The sequence below is a fragment of the Balearica regulorum genome, chromosome W (genome assembly GCF_011004875.1).
Source record: "Balearica regulorum gibbericeps isolate bBalReg1 chromosome W, bBalReg1.pri, whole genome shotgun sequence".
Taxonomy (NCBI): domain Eukaryota; kingdom Metazoa; phylum Chordata; class Aves; order Gruiformes; family Gruidae; genus Balearica; species Balearica regulorum.
In genome coordinates, this window is record NC_046219.1 from 9,460,649 (window position 1) to 9,483,026 (window position 22,378).

General features: G+C 44.7%; 2 long non-coding RNA genes across 2 annotated transcripts in view; both read left to right on the forward strand.

Moving 5' to 3' along the window:
- Positions 1-22,378, forward strand: part of LOC142599223 (uncharacterized) — a 554,757-nt gene that overhangs the window by 238,664 nt on the left and 293,715 nt on the right. The window lies entirely within an intron of this gene.
- On the forward strand, positions 140-12,984 carry LOC142599241 (uncharacterized). Its single transcript, XR_012832870.1, has 3 exons — positions 140-938; positions 9,819-9,932; positions 11,073-12,984. It is a non-coding gene; the product is annotated as an uncharacterized LOC142599241 (long non-coding RNA).

The window sequence follows — 22,378 nt, forward strand, 5'->3', positions numbered from 1 at the left end:
ACGCCCCCCCTTCCCTTACATGGCTGAGGGGGCGGTGCCGTTCGCCTCGCCCACGGCAGGGGGCGGAACCTTATGCAAATCGGCATCACAAACATAAATAGAACGGCCCGAGGAAGGCTCGTTCTGTGCCCTGGTGGGGGATGGTGCGTGTGCTCTTTGCGCGGGGATGCCGTGCTGAGGTGTTGCCTTTTTCTCCCTTCCCCCCTGCTGATGTCACGCGCGCAATCCCGAGAGCGCCTCACGCGCCCGGTGGGAAAAGGAGGTGTAGCTTGGTGGCACCCCTCTTTGACAGCATGTAAGGAATGGAATGTGGGGGCGGGGCCGACACGGCCTCAACCCGGTCACCTCTGCTAGGAAAGCTGGCGGGTGAGGAGAATTGCGCCCCGCAGCTAGAAAATACGGTAATGGCTGAGGCAGCCACCCTCGCCCGCGGAAGCAGAGCGACGCCTGCTTTTCGCCGGAGCTCCGTGGGAGTTCAGAGCTGCTAGGAGGCGGCAGAGGCGCCTCGGAGGGCAGGTAGGAGGCGCCTACGGCCGGCCCCACGTGGGGTGGCTTGGGCTTCCGCCTCAGGCGGTCTGAAACGGGTGCAGCCGGGGTGGTGTTGTCGGGGTACTGCTCCTCTGGGGTAGGAGCCGGGGTGGCTGACCCCACGCGTGCCCGTAACAAGCCCTTGAGGTAGCTCAGTGAGGCGCGCCCCAAATCTTTCCCTTCTATTAGAGGCACTACGGTAGTTACAGCCATTGGGCCACAGGGTGAGCCCCCGGCGTGTACTTCCTCGCTGGTCGTGCGCGCTGTGGGCGCGTTTGCGCGTGGGCTGGTCCCTGGAAGCGCTGGCTACAGCCTGATGTGAGCTCTATGCGGCTGGCTCGCTTCGCAGATGGTCCGGCTTGGAACCACTCTAGTAGCTCAACGTGAAGGGCTCCATGCCACGACCCGCAGTAAGTAAATTGAATGCAATTAACGTGTTGTGTTTACCTTGGTGTCGAAAAGGTCTGTAAAAAGGCTAGTGTTGGCCATCTGTCCCGGTTAATTTTTACCAAGGGGTGTGGTGTGTAATGCTTGCAGTTGCCGCAGAGCATAAAGAAAGAAGGATTCTTTTTATTTTTCTGTGTTCATTAAAAACCATACCATTCGGGATCATACCGATTCCTCAAATTCAAATGGCCTTCCTGAAAAAAAAAATTAAAAAAAATGCTGACGAGCCGCAGTGGCAGGCTGAGGACATAAGACTCCTGCATAGCACAGGGTAAATACCAAATGCTACCTCTGCTTTTACCAGGGAATTCTGTCCCTAATTACAGCTACACTGCCAATGTAAAATATTATGAAAATAATATACAATAAGGATCAGAGCTAGCAAAAAAAGCTGATACCATCTGTGGTGGGTTGACCCTGGCTGGGGGCCAGGTGCCCACCAGAGCCGCTCTATCACTCCCCTCTTTCACCAGACAGGGGAGAAAAGGTGCAACGAAAACCTTACGGGTTGAGATAAGGACAGGGAGAGATCATTCTCTAATTATCATCATGAGCAAAACAGACTGAACTGAGAGAGGAAATTCATCTAATTTATTACTAAGCAAAACAGAGTAGAGGAATGAGAAATAAAACCAAATCTTAAAAACCCCTCCCCCCACCCCTCCCATCTTCCTGGGCTCAACTTCACTCCTGGCTTCAACCTCCACCCCCCGCCCCCCAGTGGCACAGGGAATGGGGGTTATGGTCAGTTCATCACACGTTGTTTCTGCTGCTTCTTCATCCTCAGGGGGAGGACTCCTCTTAATCGTTCCCCTGCTCCAGCATGGAGTCCCTCTCATGGGAGACAGTCCTTCACGAACTGCTCCAGCATGGGCCTCTCCCACAGGGTGCAGACCTTCAGGAATAGACTGCTCCAGCGTGGGTCCCCCACAGGGTCACAGGTCCTGCCAGCAAACCTGCTCTGACGTGGGCTCCTCTCTCCATGGGTCCACAGGTCCTGCCAGGAGCTTGCTCCAGTGCGGGCTTCCCAGGGGGCCACAGCCTCCTTCAGGTGCCTCTACCTGCTCTGGTGTGGGATCCTCCACGGGCTGCAGGTGGAATCTCTACACCCCCTCATCCTTCCTCCATGGGCTGCAGGGGGACAGCCTGCTTCACCATGGTCTTCACCACGGGCTGCATTGGAATCTCTGCTCCGGCGCCTGGAGCACCTCCTCCCCCTCCTTCTGCACTGACCTTGGTGGCTGCAGAGTTTCTTACATCTTCTCACTCCTCTCTCTGCGGCTGCAAAAACTTACTTTAACTGTTTTTTCTCCTTCTTAAATATGTTATCACAGAGGCGCTGATTGGCTTGGCCTTGGCCAGCGGCGGGTCCGTCTTGGAGCTGACTGGCATTGGCTCTGTCAGACACAGGGGAAGCTTCTAGCAGCTTCTCACAGAAGCCACCCCTGTAGCCCCCCCTCCTACCAAAACCTTGCCACGCAAACCCAACACACCATCTTTCTTATGGAGAGAGACTTTGATGTATCATTTTAAAACAATCATTATTTTTAATTAATTATTTTGGAACTTTTGCCTGAAAATGGCATTTTTTTGAGATTTACGGTTGAAAACATTTACTCATCTCGCTTGGATTTAATAATGAACAGCACTTGATATCATACGATGTAGAAGCTGTAATTTGAGTGCCTAGTTGCTTCATTCACGGATAGTTTACCCAGTTAGACTACATTTTCCATGATGCAATGCAAGTGTTCAGCTGGGAGGTGCGCAGCCGGGAGATGGCTCCATCAGCGAATGCAGCGAAAGAATGTCAAGTGTGTCAGGCGTAAGATCTAAGATCAAGTTGACTTGAAACTTAACATCCACCAAAAACCAAGACTACAGCAATAGTTTATTTTCTAAACAGATGATGGAAGAGCTTTGTGGAAACTGTGTTTTCCACTAAAAATGGATGGGAAATTCAGTGAACTGTATCAGACTTGCTGACTTTGATTTTTAAAGAAAGATTGGCAGAAAACCTGAAGATGGTTTAAAATATGCAAGTATTGCCTTTTTTTATATGCTAGTAAGCTCTTAGACAGTAGCGTTGATTTGTAATTTCAACAGGTAAAGAATTTTTTTACATCTACGTATAGAACTTTTTGCTTTTTCTGCTGTCAGTTGCTTATACTAAGAAAATGGCTAATGGTTTTTAACCAAGGAGTTTAAACTGCAGACAGGGACTAACTTATGTTCTGCAGAGTTTATTTTCTGTATATGCTACAAGGTGTTTTTCCTTTGGGATCATGAGAGCTACCTTCTGGACAGGAAATGAGTATGAACTGATGCTTGTGCTTCTGGGTATAGACCACACAAAACAGTGACTCTTGAGGTGCCATTTTCATAAATTCACAGACACCTTGCTGGGATATTAACTGACATCATCATCATTTTAGGCATATATTTTACAAGTGATCTACTGGATTTATATACTTAATTCCAACTACATTTTGGAGGTATTTGGGAGCCTGAACGCTACAGGCAAGAGATGAGAATGTAGTACTTTCTTTTACTATTAATATGGTATTGATTTCAGTATTTCTGAGAGCAGAGAAATGGAATATGTAGGAGGTAAAAAATTAAGAACTTCATAATTGCATGTGTATGAGAACAGAGGAAAATTATATTTAATTTTCACCCCATCACTTTTTGTTAATAATTGTTCACATCTTGAAGCAATTTTTCTTCTATGTTCTTCTAGCACTATTTCTGTTTTAAACAAGTATCTAGCAAGTCAGTAAAAATGTTCTTCTAAATTGGGTAATGGCTATTCTTTACTAGATCTTAGCCACCTGCTGCAATAAAAATAACACGCTAATGCCACTGGAAGAATTCTTCCTGTCATAGTAAAGAAGCTTTACAGTAAAAATTGAGAAATAAGAGTGAGAGAGATCCCAATGAAAAATAGAACTTCCATAATAAGCAGAAGTAGCCCATGTGTCAGTTATCTCAACTTAGTCATTCTTCTGTTTTTTCAGATCTGGGCAGAAGTTATCAAATTCACTTAAGAAATCCCAGAGAAAAGCAGGTGGAAAAGCCCATAGATCCACCTTTTTCATCCATCTACTACTCAGCAGGAATAGCTACTTCCCATTAAGTCTATGAATATTAATAGCTACACAGGATGCTGTTGAAGCTTTTTTAATTTCTAGACTAGGGAGTACATGAAGAAGTAATGGCATATTTGCTCTTGAAATTCTGCCCTAAGCACCAGGTATGCTTCTCCTTGGGCTCCTTCTGCATTGATGTAGCTCTACAATGGCTTGCAAATTATAATCTGAGTCTGAAGTTCCTTTGTCCTGCTAGTATTGCCCCTTGAGTTCCTTTAACTTTCTGAAAGCAAGTGGGAAGATGTGTTAATTTCAGGGAAGAAATTAAAATGCGTTAAAGCCATACCTGAACTGTATTTAGATTTATAGTTAGTTTTTTCTTTCAATGGATGATGTTCTTATGGAAAGACCTAGCTGAGCTGAGCATTCATTTCCTTTTTTTCTGCCTCACTGTTTTGGGAGGTCTGTATTCCAGAGCTACGCAGAGAGGAAGGAATGGCTGCAAAACAGCAGCCTTGACTTGATTAATTTCCTGCATGTAATCAAAGGCTATTCTATGAGCTACTTGGAAAAATACCCTTGGCCACCACTCAGTGAAATTCATTCTTAATAATATTTCAAAGCATTAGGCCACTTGCAGTCATTTTTGCTCATTCCAGTAATACATACAGGGCTTGAGCATTCTACCAGTTATGGTAATTTAAAAGAAAGATCACATACAGCTGCATGGTTGTGTTTGTATGAAGCAAACAATGGTCTAAATGTAGAGAAATGGATTGCAGACAACCTAATGCTGGCCAACACAAGTCACCCTGGTGGTTAAAACTTATCTGGAAAGATGAGAACAAGTACAACAACCATTAAGAGGAGACATGGCATTTAAGCTGAACAAGAGTCCAGATTCATGCGCTGCATAAATGTTTCTAAACGCTGGGAGGGTAGGGGGTCAGAGATGAAGAGGAAGAAACTCAGGAAGGGAGGCTAGAGGGCTCTCAGAGCTAGAGCTTTAACAAAAAACACAAGAAAAATTACTCAAGGTGACAGCACTAAAATAATCAAATACAAAATGACTGAAACAGATGTATTTAAAATGCTAAAACAAGTCCTTTTTAACCTGTTTCTGCACTTCAGTTCTTATAAGAAATCTATAGATTTTATGGATTCCAAATGTATTCTATCATTTATCATTTGAAAGCTCGAAAACCGTTACTGTAGATAAAGGTAGTGAATATCACTACACTTTGCAGTGTAGTGACTCTGTAAATTCAAATACAGGAAAAATGGATAATAGTATTGAGTGTCAAAGTTATTGTCTTAAGATTGGTCAATGAAGAAAATAGTGTTTGATCAATATCTTTGGTTTTACAATGTTTTCTTAAATAGTTTCATTCATTATGTTCAGAAACTATTTTTAATATAAGGAGTTAAAAATAGAATGCTTCCCTTTTAGTAGCCTTTTAAATCAAATACTCTAGGATAAATATTGCCAGCTCTTTAGAGTCTCTCTATTAAAGTGAAAATAAACCAGCAGCACTGAATGAGCCCTTTCAAAGTGCAGCTTTTTATTCTAATTAAATTCCATGATGATTCCAAAACTGGAGTCAGAGGCTAGAATCTAAAAGCATTTAGTAAATGTACTTAAAATACTAAGTGTGCTTTACCAGTATTCTACAATAATGAAAATATACAAACATCCTAATTTCACCTAAATTCTCTTGACATTCATTTCTGTGTCCTCTGCCTTTTTGTGGCTTGATACTTGACGTATGAAGTCATTCTGAGATGGGCTGAAGGAGAGGGCATTGTGTGTGCCAGAGTCTCAGAGCTGTGTGAATTAATGCTGCTCTGTATTTCCTCAAGGAATGAGTACATGCAGTTGCAAAATGCCACCGATTGATCTACCATCATGTATAGGAACACCTCAGCATATATAATGTACAGAAAGTGAAGTAGACTGGTGGTCTAAATGGAAACATCATTGGACTGCCTTCACGTGGATAAGCATCCTACACTAACAAATCTCCTTTTTATCTTCTCCGGCTTCCTCCCTTTAAACTGAATTTTACTTTAGACTTCCTTGCATTTAGACCAAATAGCTACTTTGTCATGGCAGGCAACTGTGGTGGGTTGACCCTGGCTGAGGGCCAGGTGCCCACCAGAGCCGCTCTATCACTCCCCTCTTTCATTAGACAGGGGAGAAAAGGTACAATGAAAGAAAACTTATGGGTCGAGATAAGGACAGGGAGAGATCATTCTCTAATTATCATCATGAGCAAAACAGACCGAACTTAGAGAGGGAATTCATCTTATTTATTACTAAGCAAAACAGAGTAGAGGAATGAGAAATAAAACCAAATCTTAAAACACCTCCCCCCACCCCTCCCATCTTCCCGGGCTCAACTTCACTCCTGGCTTCAACCTCCATCCCCCCCTCAGCAGCACAGGGGGACGGGGAGTGGGGGTTACGGTCAGTTCATCATGTGGTGTTTCTGCCGCTTCTTCATCCTCAGGGGGAGGACTCCTCTCATCGTTCCCCCGCTCTAGCGTGGGGTCCCTTCTCACGGGAGACAGTCCTTCACGACCTTCTCCAACGTGAGTCTCCTCCACGGGGTGCAGACCTGCAGGAGCAAACTGCTTCAGCATGGGGTCCCCCATGGGGTCACAAGTCCTGTCAGCAAACCTGCTCTGGCATGGGCTCCTCTCTCCACGGGTCCACAGGTCCTGCCAGGAGCTTGTTCCAGCGCGGGCTTCCCACGGGGCCTCAGCCTCCTTCAGGTGTCTCCACCTGCTCGAGCATGGGGTCCTCCACAGGCTGCAGGTGGAATCTCTACACCCCCTCATCCTCCCTCCATGGGCTGCAGGGGGACAGCCTGCTTCACCATGGTCTTCTCCAGGGGCTGCAGGGAGATCTCTGCTCCGGTGCCTGGAGCACCTCCTCCCCCTCCTTCTGCACTGACCTTGGTGTCTGCAGATGTTCTTACATCTTCTCCCTCCTCTCTCCGGCTGCAAAAGCGCTCTCTGACTGTTTTTCTGTTTCTTAAATATGTTATCACAGAGGCGCTGATTGGCTTGGCCTTGGCCAGCGGTGGGTCCGTCTTGGAGCCGGCTGGCATTGGCTCTATCAGACACAGGGGAAGCTTCTAGCAGCTTCTCACAGAAGCCACCCCTGTAGCCCCTCCCCGCTACCAAAACCTTGCCACGCAAAACCAACATAGCAACATAATAATTCTTGGGCAGAAACTCTGCGTGAAGACGGGCATGCAAACCTCAATCCACTAATATAAGGGGGGAAAAAAAAGGCATTGCTTACCCAGATTTTCACCTATGGCAAAGAAAGAGAAACAGCATATACTAAAAATTCTCAGAAATGCATTTTCCAGGATGTTAAGTGCTGGTAGAACAGCTTTAAAGTGAGCAAAAAAAAAAAAATAATCCAGAAAGAACCCTCTTCCTCCCATTTCAAGAAGTCTGAGTCCAGATTCATTTGTGATGGTAAGGGAGCTGTACTTACAAGGGAACAGCTTAAATATGCCAAAACCTGAAGCTCTTGCCTATGCACTAGAGATGCGGTGTGTATCTGTCGGATACCTTGTTGTTCTGGTGCATCCTTGTCTCCACCAGTGCAGCCAAGACAACAGTGCAAGGAAGAGGAAAACATAGCTACCTGGCCAGCAATTGCTTCAGATATTTGCCAGTCTTCTGTGAACTTCTCTGTCTTTATAAATTATAACTGAGGACCTGCAGAAAGTATGGAGGCAGAGAAAAGGCAGATAGCTAAATAACACTTAAATTATTCCTGTTTAAAAAAAAAAAACTGGCATTCTTTTAAAAAGCTTGGGTACAACATCTGATTCCTCTAACTTAGTCACCAGTGATTGCATTTAGCAAGCTGGGGAAACTGAGCTGGTCTTAAAGATTTTTTTCTTAACAGTCCGTTTAAACTTTGATTCCCACTAGTTCTTAAATTCTTAGTTTACAAGTATTCAAACAATATTAAAAACCTGCCTCTAGCTTTGCTGGGACTGAATCACCTAGTCAGGATTTACAGACTTCTCTTTTCTTGGGTTGTATCAAAGACAAACTTACAAGGTAGTGCTCTAAATATGAGGGCTTCTGTATAATTTAGACATCCTATGAAATTAGAGACTTTTTTTCTCTATGGCAGAAAAATGATGCTGTGCCATCTGGTTAAGCTTTGTTTAGTCAAAGAGGAATGCACTGAGGAATTAATGGAGACCCAGTGTGAGGGTATAATGTTCTGGGGAGTTGTGTTTAATTTTTTCTTTTTCTTTCTTTCTTTCTTTCTTTCTTTCTTTTTTTTTTTTTCCCCCTTCAGATTTCATCTTCTATTTGTATCTATAGCAGTATTTGGTGTCAACTCCATCCATAAGCAAAGTGCCATTTAAAGGTGATGATATTTTTGTGAGTTGGGTTTAACTAAATAAAACTTAGTTACAGTAAAACTGTACTGTTCTGTCCTGACTAATGCCCCATAAACATTCCATCCACTTATCTTCCTTCTTCCTATTCTTCCTGTCCTGCAGTCTTGGAAACTGTACCAGAGGTAATATCTCAAGCTAAGCCCTGTAATCAAATTCAAAAGACAGAGATAAGCTATGGTTAGAGCTCTGCAGTAAAAATTTGTCAGAGAACCCAGTACTTCCTTCTACTTCAGAAGCTTCAAAGGTTTTGTTGGAATCCCTTTCTTGGAGCAGGGATTTAATTTTTTTTCATAGAATCATAGAATGGTTTGGGTTGGAAGGGACCTCAAAGATCATCTAGTTCCAACCCCCCTGCCATGGGCAGAGACACCCTCCACTAGACCACGTTCCCCAAAGTCTCATCCAACCTGGCCTTAAACACTTCCAGGGAGGGGGTATCCACAACCTCTCTGGGCAACCTGTTCCAGTGCCTCACCACCCTCACAGTAAAGAATTTCTTCCTAATATCTAATCTAAATTTACCCTATTTTTTTTTTTCCTACTGGTCTGTTGCTAAACATCATGTAACTTTTGAAGTTGTTCTGAATAGAAAGGGAGAACATTCTTCTTTTCCTTCTTCTGTGCTCCAGGCATTAAGATGAGCTGAGAGATGTCTCTGGTGCACTTCTCTACTTGGAATAATAGTGGCACAATGTACTCGTATATTTCCAGAAAATTAGTGCTTTCAGCCTCTTCCAGGGGATATTAAGAGTTGCAAGAATTTGGCAGTTTTACTACTGAAAAGAAAGGGACCCCTTGTTACTTAATACTTATCCATGCTTCTTTGCTTCAATAAATTAGGCAGGACTCATGGGACAGCTGTCTTATTGCTAGACGCTGTCATCTACTGGGCTGTATTGGGGTCCTTCAGAAGGAATAGATACAGGCACTGTGTGTGGTTTAAATGCTCTAGGAGATACTGTGTCACGCTGACTGTGGGCTTAGGCAGATGTCACCATCAGTAATCCTGTGGATGTTGTGATCCATGAGCAGGGGGGAGAGAAAACTATTCTGGTGTGCTCATGTAAAATACTTTTTAGTGGTTCCAAAAAATGTAGCCTCTGGGCAGGAACAGGTCTCAATGGAGCATCTGAATTCATATAGTTGTAGTGAAGATCCAATGCTATGTTACTGCTCCCCCAATCTGAGAAGAAGGAAGAATCTCTCCAGTACCCTAAGTCAGAATTGCTTCCCAGTTAGTAATTTTAATATGTGCTTCTCAGAGCTCTGTTACAGCCAGCACAAAAATTGCCTTGTTCTTCTGTGGTTTCAGTGGTTCTGAGCAGCAGCAGCAGCAAAGCCTGACAGATGCTGTCCAGTTTTCACTGTGCTCAGGGCAGCAGCACAGGCACCAAAGCTCTCTGCACACTTGGACAACCAGTACTAAGTAAGTTTGCACCCTACTCTGACCTTTCAATTTATCTCTACAAACATAAAGGCTTTGATTTTTTTGTTTTTTAAAACAAAAGTTCATTGGCTGCGGTTGAATGGCTGCTTTAGAAGTTCTCTAGGAAAGCCAGAGATCTTTTCTTTAAAAAGAAAATAAGAAATCACTAGGATATGAGTTAGGAGTGGAAGAACTGAGGAAGAGAAGGGCAGAACTAATGCAAATAAGATTTGAGGGATGAGTATAAACCCAATCCCTTGCCAACTGCACCCTTGTCGTGGTTTAACCCCGTCCGGCAACTAAGCACCACTTAAGCAAAGTAAAACAAGGAATTCATGAGGAGAAAAAAAGATGAGTTACAGTTGTAAGTGACTCCCTTCTGAGGGGAACAGAGGGTCCAATATGCCAGACAGACCCTCCTCTTAGGGAAGTTTGCTGCCTTCATGGGGCCTGTGTTAAGGACATCACTAGGAAACTTCCCAGTCTTGTATGGCCCTCAGACTATTACCCATTACTGCTCATCCATGTGGGTGGTGATGAAGCTACAATGTGTAGTCCAAGGGCAATCAAAAGAGACTTCAGGGCCTTGAGACGGTTGGTAAGGGGATCTGGAGCACAGATAAACTTTTCCTCTAGCCTTCCAATTGCAGGCAGCAATGTTGGAAGAAACAGATGGACCCAGTCTATTAATACATGGCTCCATGACTGATGTCACCACCACAATTTTGTGTTTTTTGATAATGGGATGGCCTACACAGCACCAGGCCTGCTGGTGTTGGATGTGATTCAGCTTTCTCCAAGGGGGAAGAGGGTCTTTGCTCAGGAGCTAGCAGAGCTCATTGACAGAGCTTAGTTTAAAGCTTGAAGGGGGAGGGGGAATAATGTCAGGCTTGCCTGTGACAAGCTGTGACATGACACACCAAGGTTAGAGGGACAGGTTGCTAGTGAGGGCCCTCAACCTGTTGCTCTGAGATGTGCTGGGTACACTGCAGCACACTTGAAGTCTTACAGAGATATCAAGAAATGGATAGATTATGAAGAGCAGTCTCTGAAGAATAGCCACAAGCAGGTTGAAAGCTTATGGGTAAGAATTGGAGACCGAGGCAACAAATGGAACCTTCTGGTTGGTGTTTACTACAGGCCGTCTGTTCAAGGGGAGCCCATTGACAAAGCCTTCTTACTCCAGCTACAGGAAGCATCACGCTTGCAGGCTCTTATCCTGCTGGGGGACTTCAACCACCCTGACATCTGCTGGAAAAGAGTCAGAGGCTAAGACTGGATCCAGCCACACCTAGACTCCTCTCTGAGAAGGAGTTTAGAAAGCAAGGGGGTTGAGTCTGAACCTCATGACTCGGTGGGAGGGTCTTCTTGGACTCTGCTAGAACAGATGGGACCCTAGGACACATCTGTGAATCTTCCCAACTTCAAACATCCATATTGCCGGCAGACAGATGAGTTCACCTGGGAACTTTGGAGTGCGAGGCTATAGAGAGAAAGAGTTTAAACTCTGACACAGAGATCAGGAAGGAGGTGGGGTTTGAGTCCCTATGCTCCATACTTAATAAGAAGGGGTTCGAGTCTCCTGAGTCCAAGTGGGTTCGAGTCCCACGTCGGAAGTCTGAGTGGGTTTGAGTCCCGCTTCAGAAGCATGCTAGGATAAGTGTGCGCAGCCTGATCAGCATAAGGCGCACAAATTTGTCATACAGATATGGGCAACGTACCTGGCATAGAGAAGGGGATGCCCTTGGCTGAGGTACTAGAAAATTGGAGGAAATTATATGGGACAGCAGATTTATCAAAAAAGCACACTATAAAATTGTGTCAAGAGGAATGGCTGTTTATTACTAGAAAAGCAGGGGGAGATCCACAGGAAATCTGGCCAGGCTACGGAACATTTGATCAAAAGCGACTAACATTCTTGAGAAAATCTTTAGAAGACCCTTGTCTGGGTCAATTAGATTATTGGTTCATATGGAACAATTTGGCTTATGAAAGGAAATAATTTAAAACAAAAATGGAAGAAAAAATAACATCTGCAATTTTGGAAACTGTAGCAGGAGCCAGGAAGGAAATTGTAGCTTATCTGTTTTCTCTTGCTTCTGCTCCCTCTCCTCTACCTGCTCTGCCTGCTTTCTCTTCTGCTCCCCCTCCTCCTCAGGCTGTAGGGCTATACCCTATCTCTATGCAACCAGTATTGAATCCTGCTGCTAGGCGACCTGGAGCTCCACTCGATATCACACCAGTATTAGCATTCTATAACCATTGCCCCTGGTCTCCAGGGGATTTAGCTGCTTGGGGAAGTAAAATGCCGAGGTTGAGAGATGCGCTCAACTCTTTTCAAATATACGCACTGGATATAATCCAAATTGGGGGGATATGCAAATGTTGTTAAGAGAACTGTTTAGGGCAGAGGCACAAGAAAAATTACTCCAGAAGGATGCAGAACTAGCTCTACCAGCTGGAGGGAGAAGAACTCCCTGGCCAGCAAATGATCCTAATTGGAATTATAATGATGTGCACGATAAAGAGGCGTGCAATCAAGCCTTATAGAATTTGGTAGAAGCAATCCGAGCATGTGCTGAAATGGGAGTAAAATGGATGAAAGTACAGGAATGTGAGCAGAGGCCAGATGAATACCCCAGTGATTATTGGGGAAGACTTAGACAAGCTTTATTAAAATATGGAGGGATGACCCTTCAAAATTTTAATGACACGCTAGCCATCACTGTTTGTGAATCAGTGTGGTGGTTTACCCTCAGCTGGACACCAAGTGTCCACCAAGCTGCTCTATCACTCCCCTCCTCGGCAAGGCAGGGAGGGGAGAAAATAAGATGGAAAAAACAACCCCAAACCCCCCAAAAAGACTGTGGTGGTTTAACCCTGGCTGGGGGCCAGGTGCCCACCAGAGCCACTCTATCACTCCCCTCATTCACCAGACAGGGGAGAAAAAATATAACGAAAAGCTTGTGGGTTGAGATAAGGACAGGGAGAGATCATTCACTAATTATCGTCATGAGCAAAACAGACTGAACTTAGAGAGGGAATTCATCTAATTTATTACTAAGCAAAACAGAGTAGAGGAATGAGAAATAAAATCAAATCTTAAAACCCCTCCCCCCACCCCTCCCATCTTCCTGGGCTCAACTTCACTCCTGGCTTCAACCTCCTCCCCCTTCAGTGGCACAGGGGGACGGGGAATGGGGGTTACGGTCAGTTGATCACATGTTGTTTCTGCCGCTTCTTCATCCTCAGGGGGAGGACTCCTCTCATTGTTCCTCTGCTCCAGCATGGAGTCCCTCTCACGGGCTACGGTTCTTCACGAACTGCTCCAGCGTGGGCCTCTCTCACGGGGTGCAGACCTTCAGGAATAGACTGCTCCAGCGTGGGGTCCCCCATGGGGTCACAAGTCCTGCCAGCAAACCTGCTGTGTCGTGGGCTCCTCTCTCCACAGGTCCTGCCAGGAGCTTGCTCCAGCGTGGGCTTCCCACAGGGTCACAGCCTCCTTCAGGTGCTTCCACCTGCTCCGGTGTGGGGTCCTCCACAGGCTGCAGGTGGAATCTCTACACCCCCTCATCCTTCCTCCATGGACTGCAGGGGGACAGCCCTGCTTCACCATGGTCTTCTCCAGGGGCTGCAGGGGGATCTCTGCTCTGGTGCCTGGAGCACCTCCTCCCCCTCCTTCTTCACTGACCTTGATGTCTGCAGAGTTTCTTACATCTTCTCCCTCCTCTCTCTGGCTGCAAAAGCTCCCTCTAACTGGTTTTTTTTTTCCTTCTTAAATATGTTATCACAGAGGCGCTGATTGGCTTGGCCTTGGCCAGCGGCGGGTCCATCTTGGAGCCTGCTGGCATTGGCTCTATCGGCTACAGGGGAAGCTTCTAGCAGCTTCTCACAGAAGCCACCCTTGTAGCCCCCCCGCTACCAAAACCTTGCCATGCAAACCCAACACAATCAGGCAGCCCCAGACATCTAGAAATATATTATAATACCCCCATTCTACCAGTTACAAAAATAGAATTGATGAAGATGGTAATCCAGAATATAGAATCGTACAGGACTTAAGGAAAATTAATGAGCATGTGATAGTACCACATACTGTGGTACCAGATCTGTCAACCATTTTATTACAAATTCCACATTGGGCAAAAGTTTTTATGGTTATAGATTTAACTGCTGCATTTTTCAGTATACCAGTTGAAGAGGAAAGCCAGCTACTGTTTGCTTTCACTTGGGAAGGGAAACAGTTAACTTGGACAAGATGATTGCCACAGGGCTTTGCGAGTTCACCAACTATATTCTCACAAATATTGAAAACATATTTGGAAGATATACATCTACCCAGACATTCAGTATCGGTGCAGTATGTGGATGATTTGTTGATAGCGAGTAATTGAAAAGATAACTGTTTGGTAGACGCTGTACACTTATATACAAAATTGTTGGAAAAAGGACACTGTGCATCTCCATCTAAGTTACAGCTGTGCTAAACAGAACATAAAATATTTGGGATTTATCCTAAAAGAAGGGCAGAGGTTAATAGATCCAGAGAGAATTGAAGCAATCATTAATTTACCCCAGCCAGTAACAAAAAAGCAGTTTAGAGGGTTTTTGGGACAAGTGGGATTCTGTGGACTGTGGATTCCAGGACTTGGAGAGTTAATTAAGCCCTTAACTGAAGCCACAAGACAGGAAGTATTAGAACCTCTGCAGCGGGGCCCAGAAAGAAGGGGGCATTTGGAACTGTAAAGAGAGCTTTAATGACCACTCCGGCATTAGGCTTACCAGATTACACTAAACCTTTTAATTTGTATACTCATGAGAGAAAGGGAGTAGTAGCCAGCAGAATGATTACACAGAAACTGGGACCACATCAGAGGCCCGTAGCATTTTACTCAGTCAAGTTAGATGCTGTTATAAATGATACTCCTCAATGTATTAGAGCAATAGTGGCAGCCAGCGGAGATGAATGATAGAAAAAAGCCGTCCTTTGATTTTAGGACATCAGTTATATGTGTTTATACCACATGAGGTGGAAATATTATTAAAACAATACGCAACTCAGGCCCTATTGCCACACTGAGCTCATAGGTATGAACTTATTTTATCAATGGCAGATGATATAATTTTAAAGCGTTGTAATACCTTGAACCCTGCTATGCTCTAGCCGTTGCCAGAAGACAGCACCCCACACCATGACTGTGAGAAAATCATTATGACTACTAGTAAACCACAAGAGGATTTAAAAGACAAACCCATGTTAAACCCTGATTTAACTTTATACATGGATAGATCCTCATATTACCAGGATGGGAAATGCATGACTGGATATGCAGTAGTGGATGATGATGGAGTGTGAGAATCAGAAGCTTTACCAGCAAAAACAAGTGCACAAGGAACAGAACTGATAGCCCTAACACAAGCAGCTAAACAAGGTAAAAACAAGCGAGTAAATATACCAACTCATGATATGCTTTTGGAGTGTGTCATGCTATAGGAACACTGTGGAAGGAGAGAGGATTCCTGACTACCTTGGGAAAGGAAGAAAGGAAGTGGCAAATGGAAAGGAGATAAGGAAACTACTAGAGGCTATACATTTGCCAGAACAAATATCGGTGATACACTGCGCAGCCCATACCCTGGAAGATAATCCAGTTGCTCGGGGAAATGCCTTAGCTGATGCCGCAGTGAAAGCAGCAGCTAGACAACAGGTGCCAGTTTTTATGCTTGTGACATGAAATCCAGAGGGACTGAGCTTACCAGGTATGACAGAACTATACAACGAGGTAAGCCCGGAAGAAAAAAAGCAATTTGGAAAAGTGGGAAGCAATCCAAGACAAAGATGGCATATGGACAATAGGAGGAAAGCCTGTTTTACCAAGAAAATATTTATTGGTCGTTGCTAGATGGTTCCATGATAAATCTCACGGTGGAGCAGAAAACGTTGCCAATCAAGTGCAACGAATGTGGGCAGCACCGGGAATTTATGCTGCTGCAAAGAGGATTGTAGGGGAATGTAAGACTTGTCCAAAATTTACCACTACCAAAGCCCCTGAGCATAAAGGCACATGACCCCTAGCATGCTTTCCTTTTCACAAGTTACAGATTGCTTACACAGATATGCCATCATCATTGGGATATAGGCATTTGTTGGTGATAGTAGACCAATTATCGGAGTGGGTAGAAGCTTTTCCTACCTGAAAGGCAGATTCACGAACTGTGGTAAAAATTTTACTTAAGGAAATCATTCCTAGATATGGAGTACCAGAAGTGATAGATTCAGATAGGGGCTCACATTTTGGGGTAGCTATATGCATTCAAGTATTCAAGGCACTGGGGATCTTACAACAATTACATACACCTTACCACCTGTCCCGATCCAATATCGGGGAGGTTTCGATACGATCCCAAGAGGGAGATTAAGACACAAACGAGGTCAAATGCCGTACACCAGAAACAGTTTTATTATGAAAAGAGTAAAAAAAAGAAAAGGTAATGGTAACCGATAAGAGCGATAGGACAGGGCAGAAAAGAAAGGCAGAAAACCAAGCAAGACTCCGGGATAGAATCGCAAGAATAGTCACTGCCATGAGTCCACGGTGCCTTGGTGGGGGGGAAAGGGGTCCAAATCTCTCGTTCTGCGACGGCGGACGAAGAGGCGGGTCCACAGCGTCTCGGAGGTCCGTCTCGGGAGAGTCCAAATCTCTTGCTCTGTGGCGGTGGGCAAAGGTGCGCCATCCTCATCTTGGCGGTCCCCTTTTATACTCGTGGTGGTCTTCACGATGGCATGACACGGCTTCCACATTCCTGCACATGCGTACACACAGTTCCAGCCCCATTCTTCACACGACTGTTATCTGACGCCGTGGCGCGTGATCCGGCAAGGCGTTTTTCGAAGGTTGAAAGTCTCGACGACCCGGCAATCGTCCTTACGACCCGGCAATTACCTTTATGGCACTCAGTAGTTGAAGGGGTTTCCCGCTTGAGCAAAGCGATCTTTGAGACAAAAGTTCTTTCAGTCCGGTTTCTCACACCACCCCCAATCATCAGGGAAAGTAGAGAGAATGAATAGGACAATCAAAGAAAAATTAGCCAAAGTATGCATGCAGGCAGGGTTAAAATGGCCGGAGGCTCTAAATCTAGTTTTATGGGACATAATACACCTAAGCATCCCATAGGACTATATCCGGCAGAAATATTATTTGACAGGCTTTTGGCAGTACCTAGAACTTATATCCCAGCAAGGATCAGCCTATTATTAGATGGAGATGAACGAGTGACACAATATGTATTATATGTGAGAATGTTGATAATGAGTAGGTGCTTTGAGAAATTCCAAGAACTCTAAAATATTAGCAAGTATGCTGAATAAAACAAAGGGGAGACTTTTGGGGATTAAAATAGTTTACTTATACAATATTAGAATTAATTCTGTGATCGCTTAAAATTAGGTTGAATTGAATCTTGAGTGGCTTTGCTCGGCATGAGTGATTTTTGCTTGGTATGAGTGACTGGAGTGCAGAAGCCTTAGGCTGCAAACGGTAACTGAACTTTAGTTGAACCTTTGCTTGGTCAGAAAGGAGAAGTACTGAGAGTCTTGCACAACAAGATAAACTGGACCAAGCCTATAATTCAAGGGAAAGACCTTCAAAGAAAGAGAGAAACCATTCCATCTCAAGTCAACAGAAAACAGACAAGACCCAAATGCAGATAAGATGGGAGGATGATGAAACTGCATGAGTAGATAAAATTTGAAAGATGTTACTCCAATCATCGTAGAGGAAAAGCGGCTATTAAACAAATTGATTGGACAAAAAGTCCACGCATGTCGCGTGGACAGCCACGTGAACACCTTGTGTAGTAGATTGTGAGGCCTTAAAAGGCACAGGAAAATAACCGAGGGCGTCTCTCTTTGGAGATACCCAGCTCAAGTTGAAATAAACCGACTCTGTGGCAGACCCTGGGGTCCGAACTCTTCTTTAGAGTTGGAGGCTAAGACTGGATCCAGCCGCACCTAGACTCCTCTGTGAGAAGGAGTTTGGAAAGCAAGGGGGTCAAGTCTGAACCTCACGACTCAGTGGGAGGGTCGTCTTGGACTCTTCTATAACAGGGATACTGATGGATGAAAAGCTGGACATAAGCTGGCAATGTGCACTCACAGCCCAGAAAGCCAACCATGTCCTGGGCTGCATCAAAAGCAGCTTGGTCAGCAGGTCGAGGGAGGTGATTCTGCCCCTCTACTCTACTCTGGTAAGACCCTACCTGGAGTACTGCGTCCAGTTCTGGAGTCTTCAGTATAGGAAAGACATGGACCTGTTGGTGCGGGTCCAGAAGAGGGCCAGAAAAATGATCAGAGGGCTGGAGCACCTCTCCTATGAGGACAGGCTGAGAGAGTTGGGGTTGTTCAGCCTGGAGAAGAGAAGGCTCTGGGGAGACCTTATTGTGGCCTTTCAGTACTTAAAAAAGGAGCTTATAAGAAAGAGGGAGACAAACTTTTTAGTAGGGGCTGTAGTGATAGGACAAGGGGTAATGGTTTTAAACTAAAAGAAGGTAGATTTAGGCTAGATATAAGGAAGAAATTTTTTACAATAAGGGTGCTGAAACACTGGAACAGGCTGCCCAGAGAGGTAGTAGATGCCCCATCCCTGGAAACATTCAAGGTCAAGTTGGATGGGGCTTGAAGATGTCCCTGCTCATTGTAGGGGGGGGTTGGACTAGATGACCTTTAAAGGTCCCTTCCAACCCAAACCATTCTATGATTCTATGATTTTAAGAAGCGTAAATGAAGAGGAACCACTTTAAGAGTACCTGGGGATTGGTCTAAATTGAATTTTGCCATTGAATGTGGGTTTATTTCATACTGTTTACTAAATGTTGCTATAACCATAGCAACATTCATGACATGCTCTGTATGGATCTGCCAACACAAGAGTAGAATTAGCATTCAGAAGACAACTTTCTGAAAGTGGCTTGAGAACTGAAAAATCATGTTTCGGACTACAGTCTGGATGAGAATACACTTCAGCATCTGCAAAGTGAACATTATGCAAAATTTACTACTTTGGCTTAAGCTGATCTCAGCAAGAGTATTTGTGGTATCATTTATATAGATCTTACCTTGATGAATGAAAGCATAATGGTATAAATATTAATTGCCAGTGGTGATTCTGAAAAGCCCAGTAACAGCTTCAATTTTGTGTGAAGTATACTTAAAAATACAAATACTACTAGCCTTGTATGCTCAACTGTAGTGCAAAGATAGTTAAAATCTTTTTTCCAAGTTTACTTGGAAAAAAATAATGAATGACAATTCCTGGATAAGATGAAGGTTCTACTGTCTGCATATAAAGAAAAAAGGTGTGGGGTAAATGGAAATAAGGAGGGGAATATAAAAGGAAATTTCTAGATCTGAGTTAGTCCTCTGCTGTCCCAGGTATAAACTGTTGATAAACTTAGTCTAATAAATTTGTTGTTGTTGTTGCAGCATGTTGTGATGTTCTTGCAGAAATCTTTAATATGGGAAGTTGTGGTCTGACAGAATGAAGGTGGATTGAATAATTGCATGCTGCTTCATGTATCTCCACAGGTCACTTCTTTTTTCTGAAAGGAACAGAATCAACGTAACTACACATTTCTCATTGAGAGTTATACCAGCTGTTGCAAGTAATGCTGAACAAAATATTTACCTGGTTATTCTGTCTACACTTTTATCTGTGGTTAACTTCAAAGTTTTTCTTTGAGTCAGTTTCTTCTTTTGTGTGCATCTGTCATATAGCAGGAAAGACATGTTTCTGTAAATAAGCTTCACAAGTCCTTTAGGAGATGCGTAGGAAAATATAAAACTGCTTTTAACTAACTTTTGAAAGTTGGCTAGATTTTAAGCTGACTCTGCCCTTTCAACAGATGCTCAGAACAGTGACTACTCTTTATTGCTTCAACATACCATCTTGGGATAACACATCAACCAGTCTTATGGGATATTTTATGTAGAGTTACTACTTCCCGTGAGTGCTGTAAACAGCAATCACATCTGCAAAGAACACAGCATAATTCATGTCCCTTACTGCCCTCATGGCTGAAAGTGGTACATTTAGGGAGGGTTATGTTAGTCCTAAGAATCATAAGGACTACAGAAATGATGGAAATGTTGTTAGTACATCACAAAAGACTGAATAAATAAATAATGTGCATTCATTCTTCGTCTCTCCTAGCTTTACTAGTATAACAGTTAGAGCTCTACAAAATTGCTCCAGATCATTTCTGAATGAGTCTTATTGGTACAAATAAAGGAATAAAACCATATCTGCAGATAATTACCTGTGGTGGGTTGACCCTGGCTGGAGGCCAGGTGCCCACCAGAGCAGCTTTATCACTCCCCCTCCTTCACTAGACAGGGGAGAAAAAGTATAACAAAAGGCTTGTGGGTTGAGATAAGGACAGGGAGAGATCACTCACTAATTATCGTCACGAGCAAAACAGACTGAACTGAGAGAGGGAATTCATCTACTTTATTACCAAGCAAACCAGAGTAGAGCAATGAGAAATAAAATCAAATCTTAAAACACCTCCCCCCACCCCTCCCTTCTTCCTGGGCTTAACTTCACTCCTGATTTCTACCTCCTCCCCCCTCAGCGGCACAGGGGGATGAGGAATGGGGGTTACGGTCAGTTGATCACACATTATCTCTGCTGCTGCTTCATCCTCAGGGGGAGGACTCCCCTGCTCCAGCATGGGGTCCCTCTCACGGGAGACAGTCCTCCACGAACTTCTCCAACATGAGTCCTTCCCACAGGCTACAGTCCTTCACGAACTGCTCCATCATGGGTCTTTCCCACGGGGTGCAGACCTTCAGGAACAGAGTGCTCCAGCGTGGGGTCCCCCACGGGGTCACAAGTCCTGCCAGCAAACCTGCTGTGTCGTGGGCTCCTCTCTCCACGGGTCCACAGGTCTTGCCAGGAGCTTGCTCCAGCGTGGGCTTCCCACGGGGCCACAGCCTCCTTCAGGTGCCTCCACCTGCTCCGGTGTGGGGTCCTCCACAGGCTGCAGGTGGAATCTCTACACCCCCTCATCCTTCCTCCATGGGCTGCAGGGGGACAGCCTGCTTCACCATGATCTCCTCCATGGGCTACAGTGGAATCTCTGCTCCAGCACCTGGAGCACCTCCTCCCCCTCCTTCTGCACTGACCTTGGTGTCTGCAGATGTTCTTACATCTTCTCCCTCCTCTCTCTGGCTGCAAAAGCTCCCCCTAAGTTGTTTTTTTCCATTCTTAAATATGTTATCACAGAGGCGCTGATTGGCTTGGCCTTGGCCAGCAGCAGGTCCATCTTGGAGCTGGCTGGCATTGGCTCTATCGGCTACAGGGGAAGCTTCTAGCAGCTTCTCACAGAATCAACCCCTGTAGCCCTCCCCCCTGCTACCAAAACCTTGCCACACAAACCAAATACATTCCCATGCTTCAATCATCAGTCACATTATGGCAAAGTTAATGCTGCTATTGCATTTTTTATCTTCACAGATTTGTGTTTTGCTTGACCTAAGAAAAACTGAAAATTCTACTTGGAATTTTTCTTCTGTTAACAGGTTTTTATTTGGGGATTTGGAGGAGGAATTAAGAGGTACAGAGAGATTTATCAAGGAACGTAACAATGAATGAACTCTTAAATATGGTGCTTTGTTCAAAAAGCCTCATGTAATTCTTGGCAATACAAAGAGAAATCTCTAGGGACTACAAAGACAATACTACTTCTATGTTTGGCACTGAAGCAATTTTTCTTGGAATTTGCTTTGTCCAGTTTAGGATTTAAAAGACGACTCTTAGTAGACTATATTGGGTTTGCGTGGCAAGGTTTTGGTAGCAGGGGGGCTACAGGGGTAGCTTCTGTGAGAAGATGCCAGAAGTTTCCCCCATGTCTCATAGAGCCAGTATCAGCTGGCTCCAAGACAGACCCGCCACTGGCCAAGGCTCAGCCAATCAGTGATGGTGGAAGCGCCTCTGTGATAACATATTTAACAAGGGGAAAAAACAGCAACTGGGAGAGAGAGGAGTGAGAATATGTAAGAGAAACAACTTTGCAGACACCAAGATCAGTGAAGAAGTAGGGGGAGGAGGTGCTCCATGCACCAGAGCAGAGATTCCCCTACAGCCCATGGAGAAGACCATGGTGAGGCAGGCTGTCACTTTGCAGCCCATGGAGGTTAATGGTGGAGCAGATATCCACCTGCAGCCTGTGGAGGACCCTATGCCAGAGCAAGTGGATGCAGCCAAAGGAGGCTGTGACCCCATGGAGAGGAGCCCACACTGGTGGGGAAGAGTTTTCTTTTCTTTGTGAAAGGGACGGGTGCCCTAGAATGGGTTCACCCCGAGAGAAAGGTTCATGCCTTGGAAAGTGTCATGATTCTGACGGCGTCCAGTGAGCTCTCACTGGCCAGTGAAAATCCAGGGGAGAGG